We start from the raw sequence: 13182 nt of genomic DNA on the forward strand, positions 1-13182 counted from the left end.
CCCATTCCCCACCCTCCCTAGGGTTCTCAGCTTTCTTCTTGCATCAGGTCAGGGGTCACAGAAGGTACACGTCTAGACTGTGTTACCTGGCATCTTTGAGACTCTCCTCCATTAAACTGCCCTTCAGGGTCAGGCCTTCAACTTGCCCTCAACGAGGAAAGGCCGGCTGCACCTGGTACCTGAAGTTTCTCGGGGACAGGCTCAAGGACACCAGGCCACCTCTCTAACCCAACCACCCGCGTGCGAGAACTCTCCAGACCAAGCCAGGAAAACACAAAAACAAAAACAAAACACAAGAAAGCCCCTCACCCTCAAATAATTGATTGGCTTCTTTCTTCCCTTCCAGTAAGGGGAACCATACACCATTCATTCATTCATTCATTCATTCAATAAAATACTAATGGAGCTTCTCCTGTCTTCCAGTACTGGAGTATGGAGATGAACAGACACAGTTTCACGCCTCCATGTGCTGTGGTCGTGGGCCAGTGGTGGAGGCAGACACGAGTCATCTCGAGTGTCTACTGAAAGTCCTCTATCTGCTTTCAAAATGATGCTGTGGAGTCAGTTACTTAGATGTTTCCATAAAAACCACAGTGTGATGGCCAAGGGAGAAGCTCTAACAGTGACATAGAAGGCACTGCAGCCTATTTCCCTGGGCACTCGGCTGGCATGATGCACAGGGCCGCATGACACCCTCCGCCACACGCCTGTCTTAGTCCTCCGGGATCACTTCCTTCCTTCCTCCTGTTCTCTCAGCCTAGCTTCTTCTCCCTCTGCCCTTTCTTTTTGTTCAATCTAACTGGGGGGTTATATACACCCCAAAGCTACTTCAATCCCTTTTTAGGAAGAAATGGCTTATCAATAAAACACCCAGTGAGTATTTAGCAATGGAGTTTCAGAAAAGACACCAAAGGCACCTCAGCCGACCTCCAGCATCATGTTTGGGCCCTAAACTGAGGGTGTCTTTGAGTCTCTGCATGGAGTGCCTTCGTTTCTTCGATATTCCTCCTCGGGGCCCCTCTGAAACCTCAGTCCTCAAAGTGGGGTGTGTGTGCACATGTGTGAAACAGGTTGAAGACATTTCTGGTGTCTAGATCAATACCGGAAGCCAGAGATGGGAAATATCCTGCTATGGGGGGACGGTCCACACAGTGGTCACCTGCCCGGCTTGAAATGCCAAGTGCCCTGAGGACAGTGGTGGCGAGGTAAACTCCCCCAAAACCACTCCACAGGGGCCAGTGGGAGCATCAGGAAGAAAGCTAACTCCCCTACCACGTGCCAGTCACTGCCCTCCACCCAGTAGGGCGGGAGCTGTGTCCCTGCAGGTCTCTGCATCTTCCAGAGGGCACAGCAAGCCAACGGCAGCTGCAGTCCCCACCGCGACCAGTAGCATGTCAGCCACACAGGAAGAGCTCAAGAGATCGCGGCTCAGCCGGAAAAGAAGAAATTCTAATGGCCTTTCCCCACTTAGAGCCACTTTGGAAAGTTGGTCTGTGTGCCATGCAGATGTCACAGAAAAAACACAGACTGTCCCACGATGGGAAAAGAGAAAAATGCAGCGGTACCAAGCGTCAGAGCAGGCCCGCGATGACCACGTGCTGGCCCACAGCTTGGGGCAGGGCCTGTTTCTCAGCCTTTTCCACTGTTGCCTCCCACGCCCGAAGAAACTTTGTAAAACATTTTTTCTCAATGCCACCTCCCCACCCCACTGCTCCCTCCACAAAACAAAAATTTTTTTGAACAAACATTGATTTAGTGCCTATTACATATAAGGAGCTATTTTAGTCCTGAGGATAGAGTAATGAACAATACAGTCTCTATTCTCACACGGCTCACATTCTAGTGGGAGTATCGAAGCAAACTAACAACAACAAAAATACATATGTCAGACTGTCAGAGGGAGAGGAATGCTACGGAGAAAAGGCAGTCAGGCCCAAGGAAGCGGGAGTGGCTGGAGCGGCCGACCCAGGAGCGGGGCAGAACACGGGTTCCGTGGATTGCTCAGGCTCTGGCTCTTACTCCGAATGAGATGGCCAGTGGTGTATGGGACACATCTGAGCAGGACCTCCGGCTGCTCTGTTGAGAACAAACTTGGGGGGCGGGGGAGTGGGAGCAGGAGCAGGGAGATCGGTTGTGAGGATGCTACTTTGGCTGCGGGTGGTGAGAATAACATTCTGGATAGAATTTTTTGAACTTTGTCCTAATAGAGCCAAATCACCATAATCACAGGTAAAAAATGAATAGTAATTACTTAACATCAATACTTAGTCAACACTCAAATATCCCTGATTGTCTACAATTTTTCAACATTTATTTAAAATCAGCACCCAAAAAACAAAATAAATAAAATAAAATAAAATAAAATAAATCAGCACCCAAATAAGGCCCATATACAGGAAGGGACAAACACAGGTTTACGGTTCTACGTACATGAAACACAGACTTTATTCTCATGTTATTATTTATCAATTATTGTATTATTTTCCATATGAACAACTATAAACCTACATTTGCCCCACCTTGCACTGCAACTGATGGGCATTTATCTTTTAAGTCTCTTTTAATCTATACGTTTCTCCTGTTACTCTCTTCTTTTTCCTTTAAAACCTTTTTTTTTCCAGAAACTGGGACATTTGTCTTATACACACAGTCTGTGTTTTGCTGACTACATTCTCATGGATTCTTTTAACATGTTTCTCTGTCCCATTTCCCCCCCAAATTGGTACTTAGTCCTGAGTTGCCTATGAGACATACAAGGAGAAATGGTGTGTCAGCCTATCAAATCTGGGATTCAGGGGAGAAGCCTCAGCTGAAGAAACTGGGAGTCACAGACAGAGAAAGAGAGTTTAAAGCCACGGTGCTGGATGGCTAAGGGAAGGAGGTCAGACAGATGAGAGAAACATTTGATGGCTGAGTCCTGGCACCCCACGTTTAGAGCTGGGAGATGAGGAGGTACCAGGAGAAGAGACGAGGAGTCCGCCCACAGAGGTAAGAGAGGACAAATTTATGACGGTGGCTCCAAAGTCAATAAAAGAAGGTATTTAAAGGAGAGAGAGGTCAACTATACGAATGTTGACCACGGGCTCCATAAGGTGAGGACTGAAAATTTACTACTGGACTTGGCAAAGTGGACACCAATGGTGACCTTGCGTGGGTGGGGTGGGGTGGGGTTGGGGGAGTGACAGGCTGATTGGAGTAAGTTCAAGAATAAATGGGCCCTGACTGGTGAGGCTCGGTTGGACATCATCCCGCAAAGCAAAAGGTCACTGGTTCGATTCCCAGTCAGGGCACATGCCTGGGCTGCAGGTTGTTTTTCTCTCACACTGACATTCCTCTCCCTCTCTTTCTCCCTTCCTCCCCCTCTCTCAAATACATAAATACATACATAAATATTTTTTAAAAAAGAATAAATGGGACGAGAGGAATGAACCAGGAAATAAAATAACAAGTTTTTCAAGATATTTTGCTGCAAAGGGAAACAGCAAAAAGAGGTATGTGATCTTGGAGGAAATTTGTTTTTGCTTTCAAGAGGGCATCCACCATATGGCATATTCTCCTCATGCAATTTTAGTACCACAGATAAACTGTTCATCTACTTATGTACTACATGAGTATGTATATGTCTATATCTATATATAAATAGATATATAGATGTATATAATTGGCCAAAACGTTCATTCAGTTTTTTTCTGTAGGATGGCTGTAGTAGCGCTTCCCTGTCTTTAACTTTATTCAGAACAATGTTATTGGACTGTATTGTGGCAGCTGTCATATCAGCGCGCATTAAAAAAAAACAGCAACATTGGTGAATTTTTGTGTATCCATTTTAATAGTGAAGATGGAAGAAAATGTGAAACATTTTTGGTACATTATGTTTTTTTACTTCAAGAAAGGTGAAAATCCAACTGAAAGGCAAAAAATGATTTGTGCAGTGTATGGAGAAGGTGCTAAGACTGATCGAATGTGTCAAAAGTGGTTTGCAAAGTTTAATGCCAGAGATTTCTCTCTGAACGATGCCCCATGGGGGTAGACCAGTTGAAGTTGGTGGTGATCAAATCAAGACATTAATTGAGAAGAATCAACGTTATACCACACAGGAGATAGATGACATCCTCAAAATATCCAAATCAATCAAGTTATTGATGAAAATGAAAAAATGTGTCTTGTTTTATAGAAAAAACTAACCAGACTTTTTGGCCAACCCACTATGTATTTAATACATGAAAAGAGTAAGTTTTTCTGCCCCTGCCCCAGTTTTGCTCCCTTGCAGGCAAGATCATCTCTGTTGACATTCCATGTACTAAAGTAACCCAAACATTGCGAGAAGAGAGGAAAATCCAGCTACCCGACTCTCCCTACTGTCGTTAGTGGGAAAAGAGTTCTTCCGCCGGCCATGGGAAGAGTTTTCAGGTGCAGGCGCTGGCGGTGTCCCGGGGAAAACAGCGAGCTGATAGCTGCATTTGTACTTCTACCCAAAACCCTGCCACGGTGGGGCAACAAGGCACTTCCACATTCTGATTCTGACTGCCACCACAGAAGCGCCAAACCTCAGAGTTTTCCACAGGCACAGACAGGGGTTCCAGGACCAGTCACTCCAGAAATGGCTGAGGGCAATGAATTAAAAGCCTACCACTGGAGGTCAGACTCAGTTTGATCCTACGTCTGGTGGTGATGTTAGTTCACCAACCTCTTTTAGCCTAGGTCACCTCTGTTAAATTGGATAGGGGTAGGTCTAAATATAGTAGGCACGTGTTTGTACCTGTTTTATCTCACCTTGGAGACCTATTTGTTCTGCAATGTAATTTGAGTGGAGTTGACTCCAACCCTTGGTACCAGAAGGAGACAGGTGACGGAAGTGTGGCCAGTGTACTCCATCTCCCTGGCCTTAGTGACTGCACCAGGAATGGCCAAATGACCCAAGCCAGTAGAGTGAAGGTTCTCTTCCAGCATTTCATTACCACTGTGAAGAAATAGATCCGTGTCCTTTTCTTTACCCCTGGAATCATTAGACTGTAAAGACAATACAGAACTGTGTATGGGTGGCATCTTTCTTATGCACTGAAAACCTTCCAGAGAATGAAGTGTATAAAGAAGAAAGTGTGGGCAAGAGATGAAGAGAGACTAAGCCTCACAGCATTTGAGCTCCTGGTTCCAGCCATACCTGAAGCTAGGAACCATAGCTCCACTTGTCAGATACATGAATCAATAAGTGCTCCTCCTTTCTGCTGTTGTTCAAGTCAGTTTAGGCCAAGTTTACATCATCTATAAGGCCATAACTAGTCTTGGCCCGTGTGGCTGGGTCAAAGCATCATCCATGCACTGAAAGGTTGTGGGTTTGATTTCCAGTCGGGGCTTTAGGTTGTGGGTTTGACCCCTGGTTGGGGAGCCTATGAGAGGCAGCCAATCACTGTATCTCTCTCACATCTATCTTTCTCTCTCTCACCCCTCCCTCACTCTTCCTCTCCCTCTAAAAGCAGTGAAAAAATGTCCTTGGGTGAGGATAAAATAAATAAATAAAAAGCACATGACTAATACACAAGTTCACTGTGGGGTAGTAAAAATACTGTTCATAAAAGATCTAGAAGATGTCTTTCTCTGAACGAACACTCAGTAAATGGTACTGATCATTCAGTCTGTTATGGCCCAAGTGCTTTGCCAGGCATTACGTATATAAAGGTAAGTAAACAAAAAGATATCACGTAAATCCCAGTTTATGTACTAGGTTCCTAGTACATACAATCCTGGTACATCCCAGTTTATGTACTAGGATGAGGCAAAGAAGAAAAAAGTCAATTTGGGAAAGGAAGGAGGGGGCTGAGTTATGCTGAAAAGGAGTTTGCCAGGCCTGAGAGGGAGGGAAGGGAATTCTAAACAGGGGCAACAGAAAGAATAAAGGCACGCAGTATGCTGAAAGAGATTATGAGGACATAGCAGAGAATGCCACTCTAAATGTCTACAGGAAACAGACAGGTAATATAAATGAAGGAAACACATGAGATACAATGCAGTGAATGGCAATAACTCTTGGCTTCAGTTGTGAGAAGACAAGAGTCCAGGATTGCAGCAAACAGCTGAGTGCAAGGCCACTTAGAATACTAGTGGTCCACACTACCCACTGTCACCTTCTGTCTTTAGTAGGAACTGGATTTTAGCTATTCACATGGCCATCCAGATGGAGACCATGCATGCCCAGCCTTATCTGCAGCCAAATGCAGCCACACCAGTAGGCTCTGGCCAATAGGATGTGAGATGAAATGATACATGTAACTTCCAGGCTGGGTCTCGACGGAATGCATCCTCCCCCTCCCCTTCCTATTACAGACTGGAGCAGACGCGATGGTAGGAGACAAAGCAGCATCTGGGACCACAAGACGGAACCCACTGCAGAGGCGGGAGAAGACAAGACGGAAGCAGCTGGATCTCTGGCACTACGGAGCCGTCATAGCTGTCCTGGGCAACGACGGCTTTGACTGTCAAATGAGAGAAAAATAGGTTTGCCTGGTTTAAAGCCACTTATTTTGGTCTCTGTCACAAGAGTTGAACATGCATCTTGACCAACACTCTGACATGCATATGGCAGCTATTTCTCGGCTCCAGAGGATTACTGCTACGAGGGATTGTGGGCCCAGCGTTGTGCATTTGCCCAATTCTCCAAGAGAACGTGGAAACCTAGAGTTTCTCATACTATCTGACTTCTACATATTGACAACTGATTCTGATTTTCAGTGCCATATAGGCCCACAAAACCGGTCTGGGGACCAGTCGAATTTCTGTTCCATGGGCTTCTCTGAAACCAAGACTTTTCACTAGGACAACTAAAATAATTTAGGGTGGTAACAGGGATGAGATATTCAGAGTCCTACAAGTTTGCGCAACTCAAGACAGTCCCCCAAACTCTCATCACCCTCAAATACGGTGTCCAGGGCAGCTCCGCTCCCCCAGAGAACTGCCTGCCAGCCCAAGAGTCGGCAGCTGCAACCACCATGGAGTCTGACCTTGCCAGGTGCCTCACTGCGTGAGCCTCCCTGGGTGCCGATGGCCTTTACCAGGGAGAACACTGACCCTTTCTTTCTTCCCTTCCCCCTCCTTTATAAGATCAAACAATTTCTCATGAGACAGGATGGACAAGAGTATCATGGAAGAGTCACCCATTTAGGCAAAAAACAATCAAAGGTGAAAAAGGCATCCCTTAGTTTCATAAGTCTGGCAGCCTCACCAAACACGTTCACCCAGACAAGCAGCTCCTTGGAGGAGCTGGAGGAGTGGGAGGTGGCCTAAGATACAGGGGATGCAACATCCAATGCTCATTTCATGGCACCCAATGATGCGACAGGTGACAGAAAAACAGCCTAGTGGCATCGGCACTGTGCAGAGCCCCAGTTTAAACTCGCTTCTAAACAGCAAGAACCTGTGGGATGTGACCTCAGCAAAGCCCATTTTGCACCCCTGGAATTCAGGAGAAAGGTCTGTACAAAAGTCCATAGTTAGGCAATGTCCTCTGGCAATATCCTCATTGCTAGCAGGGCAGCAACTCCAGCAAGGCGTTGGCTCACACAGGTTCGAACCACGTGCTATCATCACAAGACGATGTAAAGATAGGAGAAATGCCACGGCATGACTGTTGCACAAGCAGCACAGTGAGCAGAATAAACACAATCACCTTGGAGAAAAAGGCGTTCCTATCTTCCACATCATCTGCCATCTGAGGGGTTGGTCCTTAGTTCCGCGTGGAGCCTCGGTTCTCCGGGACCCTCCCTGGGTTAAGACATCCAGGTTTGAAGGTAGGAGCTGCAGAGTTTCTCTCCGCACAGAGGGAGAAGGACGTGGGGGTGAAGAGCATGAGTCATCCAAGAGGGAAGGTGACAAAGCAAATCAAGGTGGGGAGGAGGACAGTGTGGGAGGTCTGCTTGCGCTCACCAGGAACCTCTGCCCCCATCACTGGTCAGTACCTAAAACCAACCCAACACTTGGGCAGGTTGGCTTATTTTGGGCACTGGAGATGGGCAGGAGCAAAGGGTAGAGGAGATGGGTGAGAAGACCAAGAATGCTGGCTCTCTGCAAAGTAATGGAGATAAATGGGAGGCCTTTCGGCTCCTCAAACAGAGATGCTGATATGCTGGGCGATACGGCTAATACTCTCAAGGGGCAGGGAGGCCCCTAGGACACCTGGGTAAGACCACCTTCCCCCAAACAAGAGTTAGGGCTTCTTACCGTGCCACTGTGGTAAACGATTTACGTGAATTTGTATTTAATTTTTCAATAACCTCAAGATGTGGATATATTTTACAGACAGCTTTAAAAGGTTAAACGTTGTTTGCCATCAGAAAGCTAACAGTAGCCAGGGCAAGACCTGTTTGGCTACAAATTCTGTCATTTTAGCTCAGAAGTGTGCCCATATTTAGCTTTCGGAAAGGGGATTCAGGTTAGATTCACGAAGCACAAGCCATGCCAACACCCGGTGCCTCTGGATACGCCACGCTGCTAAAGCCCTCGCTTCAGCAGTATTCCTGACAACGGCGTAACTGAATCTACTCAGGAGGGAACATCGGGCAAGCCCAATGTGTGGAGCATCCCGCAAAACACCTCCCCTGGATTCTTCAAAACTGTCAGGGTCCTGAAAGACAAAGGAAGACGGAGGAGCTGTCCCAGGTTAAAGGACACGAAAGAGACATGACAACTAGACACAATGTGTGACCCTGGGACTACATCTCAGACAGGGAAAAAGTGGATATAAAGGGCGGCACTGGGACTATTGGTAAAATTTGAGTATGAACTGTGTTAGTATCAAGGGTAAATTTCTTGAACTTGATGACTAGACTGTAGTTACATAGAATATTCTTGTCCTTGGGAGATGCATGCTAAAATACCTGGGGTATTTGGGGTCATGATGTTTGTAACATACTCTTGAACGATCCCACAAAAATGTTAAGTAGACAGGCAGGGAGAGAGGAAGGATGAAGCAGGATATTTACATTTGAGAAATTACAGCGAATGAAGAGGAAGTACATGACACCATTCTTAAAATTTTCCTTATCAACTTGAGTGTTTTTTAATTTAAAAAATTTAAAAGGATTCTGCCTTCAATTTCTGGTGCTATGACAGGCTGGGTATGCTCCCAAATGAAGCAAATATGGATAAAATAGAAAACATGTTAAAGCACGTTGCTGAGCTGGCGTGAAAAGAAGGAATCATAAGAGGCCCAAAAGGAAGTGAAATGGGAGTCCTGGGGGCAGCTGAATGCCAAAGCCAGTTTTCGTGCTGAGAGTTTGTGAAACTCTTGAGGACACTGAGCGCCATCAGTTTTTAAAAAGGCTTTTTTTGAGATCTAATTCATATGTTATAAAATGTATCTTTTTAAAGTGCACAATTTCGTGGCGTTCAGTGTGTTCACGGAGCTGGGCAGCCATTACCACGATCTGATTTCAGAACATTTCATCAGCTCCCAAAGAGCCCCCCGGTGCCCATCAGCAGTCACCACTATTCCTCTCTCCCCCCCAGCTCCCTGGCAACCACTAATCTACCTTCTGTTTCTGCGGAGTTACCTATTCTGGGCACTTCATACACATGGAATCCTGTAACACGTGGTCTTTCGTGACTGGCTACTTTCACTTAGCATAATGTTTTCAATCGTCATCCTTGCTATAGCACATATCAGCACTTTATCCCTTTTCATTGCCAAATAATAACTTACTGTATTGGTATATCATGTTTCTTCTACCCATTCATCAGTTGATAAGCATTTGAGTTGTTTTCACCTTTTGGCTATTATGAATAATGCTGCTATAAACATTCATGTACAATATGTGTGTGTGTGTGTGTGTGTGTGTGTGTATGTAGAAACAGGTTTCATTAAATTTTGGAGGGTATATACCTAGGAATGGAATTGCTGGGTCATATACTAACTTTGTTTTCCCTTTTGAGGAATTGCCCAATTGCTTTCCGAAGTAGCTGCACCCTTTTACAATCCGAACATCAATACATGAGGCTTCCGATGTCTCCACCTCCTCACCAAGACCTGTTACTGTCTATCACTGCAATTATAGCTGCCCTACTGGCTGTGAAGTGGTATGTCATTGTGCTTTCGATTTGCATTTCCCAAAAGACAATGACATAGAGCATCTCTTCATGTCCTTATTGGTCATTCACGTGTTTTCTTAGAGAAACTGCTATTCGAATTCCTTGCCAAGCTTCTATTCTAGTGCTGGGTGGCAGAAGACAATTAAAGCCGAGGGCCCACCCCAAGGTGAAAGGTCTAACAGGAACCACACCCCCTCCCCCATGCAAAGCTGGGATCTTAAAAGACCATCCCTTTAAAGTGAAGGTAGATACGAAATTAACTCACTGTCCAGAGGAAGGCGCAAGGTAACAGCGATCTCAATCTTGGCAATGAAAAGAGGAAAAAACATCCCTTTCAATTTAGAATCACACTCAGTCCGCCATTCGGGTTGGTTCCGAGTGTATGTAGGCTATGAAGAGCTCAGTAGAGCTGACAAAGTTAACGCATTTCTAAAATTGTAGGAGAATTTAAGTTAAAAATTGAAGGCCTGGATTACCAATGAAAGAGTTACTAAAATGAAAAGTATAGTAGTAATAAATAAATAACATTATAATTATCAATGTAAAAGACACGGAAGACGAAGTCTAAGGATCTAATACATAGTGGGAGTTTCAGAACAAGATGAAATAAAATGACAATATCTCCAACATTCCTGGAGACAATGTCTGAGAATTTTCTAATCATGCTCAAAGATCAACAATTAAGCCCAAGAATCCCAACCAAACACAAGGATAGACAAAAAGAAATCCTCAGACACATTATAATGAGACTGCTATATACAAAGACAATTTAAACAGCAAAAGCAAGTCGGATGCAAAAGGAATGGCAAACTGCAATTTCACTGCCAACTTCCACAGCAACCAGAGAAACCAATAAGACAAAAGAATGACACTTTCAATGAATGGGGACAAAAATAACTGTCAACTTAGAATTCTATAGCCTGTGTAATTACCTTTCAAGAATGAGGAAGAAAAAGATCTCCAAAAAAAAATACCCCCCGAAAAACAGATGGTGGTTTTGAGAAATAAGGAGGAACGACGAGCAAAGCTATCAGGCAACTATGTGGGTTGTAGATAAAACGAAATTGTTGACTGTGTGCAACAATTATAATGCCTAGCTTGTCGGTGGAAAAGCGGATAGAACTAAACAACTAGAAAATATCGAAAATTGTGAGGGACGTCACCAAACTCAGAGTTCCAAGGTCTTTGTTTTGTTTTTCACAGCCAAATAAAAACACTGATGAATTTTAACTTGTATCAACAGAGTAAGTATGCATGTTAAGTGAAGATAGCCTGGGCATCCACTCAAAGGGCAGACAGAGCCTAACCTCTAAACCAACAGGAGAGAGAAAACGGATGAGAAATACAAAAAGGAACACTTAACCATTCTAAAACATGGCAATGCCGGGCGCCACCCACCTAGCACAGACAAAGGATGGTACATTCATACAATGGAATACAACACAACTTTAAAAGTTAATGAGCAGCTCTACGTATCGACATGGAAAACACTCGGTGATGAGCGAAAGTAGCAAGTCACAGAAGGAAATGTGTGATTCTATATTCTGTGAAGTTCAAAATGAGTCAACGCTAAACAATGGCCAGGACGGCACCTACCTCTGCAAAACCAGGCGTGACACCCGAGAGGACTCTGACATGTGGTAGAGTTCTAGTTATCAAACTGGGTGCTGGGCACGGGGTTCCTTGTTTTAGCATTCGTTAACTTGTACACAGGTTTCAGTGCTGTATGATATTTCACGGGTGAAAACGTTTTAAGGGATCTCAGTTCTGGGGGCACGGCACAAGTCCGAGGACGACATCTCCTTCCTCCACAATTATGCAAGTCAGCAACTGAGCGACTGGGGACCAACCTTTTGAAGCACCTCCAGAGGCAGGAAACATGAGCGCCAGCTCCCATCTGAGCTTCCTTTCCACAGGTAAGTAGCTAAGCCAACCTGGTATTAACCGGTGATGTCATTAGCTGAGTTTGGTCTTTCACTAAATCATCCTAATCACATAAAGGTAAGTTTAAAAATCCAACATAAGCTTCCCAGGGCAGTGCGCACATAAGCTCGTGATGTGAAGTGTGAATGAACAGGAAAACCACTCAAGATTCTTGTCACAGTCCAAGGAACCACAGACACGCTTTCCGAAGGATGAGCTAGTAGAATATTAAATACAGCCATTATAGATCTCCTCGGCTCCAATTCTAGGGAAATTTCTGGACCCGTGAAACCAAAAGAGGACCAGAGCCTCAAAGCACACAGGCCCCCCCCCCATACCCCTTAAAGTAAACCTAAAGCTGAAGGGCAATTAGCTGACAAGTCCCCAATACTTTCTCCTCTTAACTGCCCTGCACAGGGCCAGGCAGTCCAACCACTTTCTGTATCTAAACAATCTCATTCAAGATGCCCCTTCAAATGTGCTCACGGTTTAGTGGTTCAGATCGAGTTTCCCTTTTATAAAGTGATCTTTGATGCCTGTCAATCCTTGATTAATATAGATTTCTTGTTGCACTCTTCAAAACCGCAATTTAAAGATTTCTGTCCTGCCTCAAGTCCGTTCTGGGAATAAGGCAGGTTCTAAATCAACAATAAAGACATCTTTCAGCTCTGAATTATTTTTCCCCCAGCAAGTGGCACCTCTTATAATTAGATTTTGGACAGACGAAGGAAAGGGTAAGTAAGGCAAGATAAGAAGCGAGGTCAGAGCTTTGTACATTTTCCAAAACAGGCCATTAAACTCAGACCTCTGGAAAACTGACCCACCCCTGGGCTTTTTAGACCTTCTTTGAATAAAGTCTACCCAGGAACAGAAATTGGTGAAATTTTTTAACTGGACCTGCAAAGCTGACATCAAATTGTGCTAGGATCATTCTACTAACCTTTTAACAGTCTAAATGAACTAGTTATGTTAAAAGTTAAAATAAGCAGGTGTTTGTTGAAAGCTAAAGCTTTCTTTAGCTTTTCTTTAAGCTTTCTTTAGTTAAAAAGATGATCCTAATCCCAACCCCAGTACATATAACAGAGGCTAAATTCTCTGTTCACACTCAGTGCTGGGTACGTTAAAATTCACTAGAAGCTAAGATATGGCCATCCACTCTAAAAGCAGCCCCAAGTGGGATTA

The 13182-nt window shown here is 44.7% G+C and overlaps 1 protein-coding gene and 1 long non-coding RNA gene across 2 annotated transcripts in view; one reads left to right on the forward strand and one right to left on the reverse strand.

Annotated features, from left to right (window-relative positions):
• CMTM8 (CKLF like MARVEL transmembrane domain containing 8) overlaps nucleotides 1–13182 on the reverse strand; it is an 82310-nt gene that overhangs the window by 55045 nt on the left and 14083 nt on the right. The window lies entirely within an intron of this gene.
• LOC118501574 lies at nucleotides 5428–8712 on the forward strand. Its single transcript, XR_004904196.1, has 2 exons — nucleotides 5428–5722; nucleotides 5768–8712. It is a non-coding gene; the product is annotated as an uncharacterized LOC118501574 (long non-coding RNA).

The sequence above is a fragment of the Phyllostomus discolor genome, chromosome 7 (genome assembly GCF_004126475.2).
Source record: "Phyllostomus discolor isolate MPI-MPIP mPhyDis1 chromosome 7, mPhyDis1.pri.v3, whole genome shotgun sequence".
Taxonomy (NCBI): domain Eukaryota; kingdom Metazoa; phylum Chordata; class Mammalia; order Chiroptera; family Phyllostomidae; genus Phyllostomus; species Phyllostomus discolor.